This window comes from Mastomys coucha, unplaced genomic scaffold (assembly GCF_008632895.1).
Source record: "Mastomys coucha isolate ucsf_1 unplaced genomic scaffold, UCSF_Mcou_1 pScaffold3, whole genome shotgun sequence".
In the NCBI taxonomy this organism is placed as follows: domain Eukaryota; kingdom Metazoa; phylum Chordata; class Mammalia; order Rodentia; family Muridae; genus Mastomys; species Mastomys coucha.
Window position 1 is genome coordinate 13,410,114 of NW_022196909.1, and position 882 is coordinate 13,410,995.

The 882-nt window shown below is 33.9% G+C and overlaps 1 protein-coding gene across 5 annotated transcripts in view; it reads right to left on the reverse strand.

The window, feature by feature from the left end:
- The window catches only part of Ccdc138 (coiled-coil domain containing 138), a 58,095-nt gene that overhangs the window by 19,658 nt on the left and 37,555 nt on the right, over positions 1-882 (reverse strand). The gene's annotated exons all lie outside the window — the stretch shown is intronic.

An 882-nucleotide genomic window follows, 5' to 3' on the forward strand; every position in this document is an offset into this window, starting at 1 on the left:
ATGACAAAAGAAAATTTACACAATATCTTTCCACAAATCCAGCCCTACAAAGGATAATAGATGGAAAATACCAACATATGGAGCAAAACTACACCCTAGAAGAAGCAAGAAAGTAATCTTTCAACAAATTCACACAAACTTAATTCTTACAACAAAAACAACAGGAAGTAACAATTACTTTTTCTTAATATCTTAATATGAAAATTAGTATTACCAACATATCCTAATCAACTGAAATTCAAAAATATGAGGAATTAGAAATTTGTTGATTGTCATCCAATGGTCTCTCTAATTGGGTAATTGGAGAAATAGGTCCAATATTGTACAATCCATACACTCTTTCTGCTTGTTTATTCATGACAGTGTCTTGCTGTGTACAACATAATGGTCTTGAAATCTTGCTTCTCCTATCTCAGCCTCTCCATTAGTAGTATTGTTTATTTCATGTCTTTACACTATACTGTAAGCTGGTCTTCAGAACAGCTTACATACTTCAAAAGTATTTATATACCCAAAAGAAATGTAGACAATTAAATTGGGAGGGGGCTTGTAAAAGAACAACAAAGAGTGAGACTGACTGCTTTGCTTGACATTTGTTAATTCTTGTATCAAGTTTGAAGAAGAGGATTTTATAAGTAACTCTTTCTCTGAGATGAATGCTTTTCCAAATTATCACAGCCAATGAACCAGATTCTTACCCTCACTTAATGTCTGTGCCACCCTCCAAGCAGAACCATTGTTCATTGAAACAGTTGGTGAACGACTTTATGGATAGACCATCTTAATGCATACATCATTTCTTAACTGAATGTATCCTGTTCTCTGTGGGCTGAGAATAAAGTCACTTACTCAAGTCAAATAGCTTTGACCATAGCAGGAAGT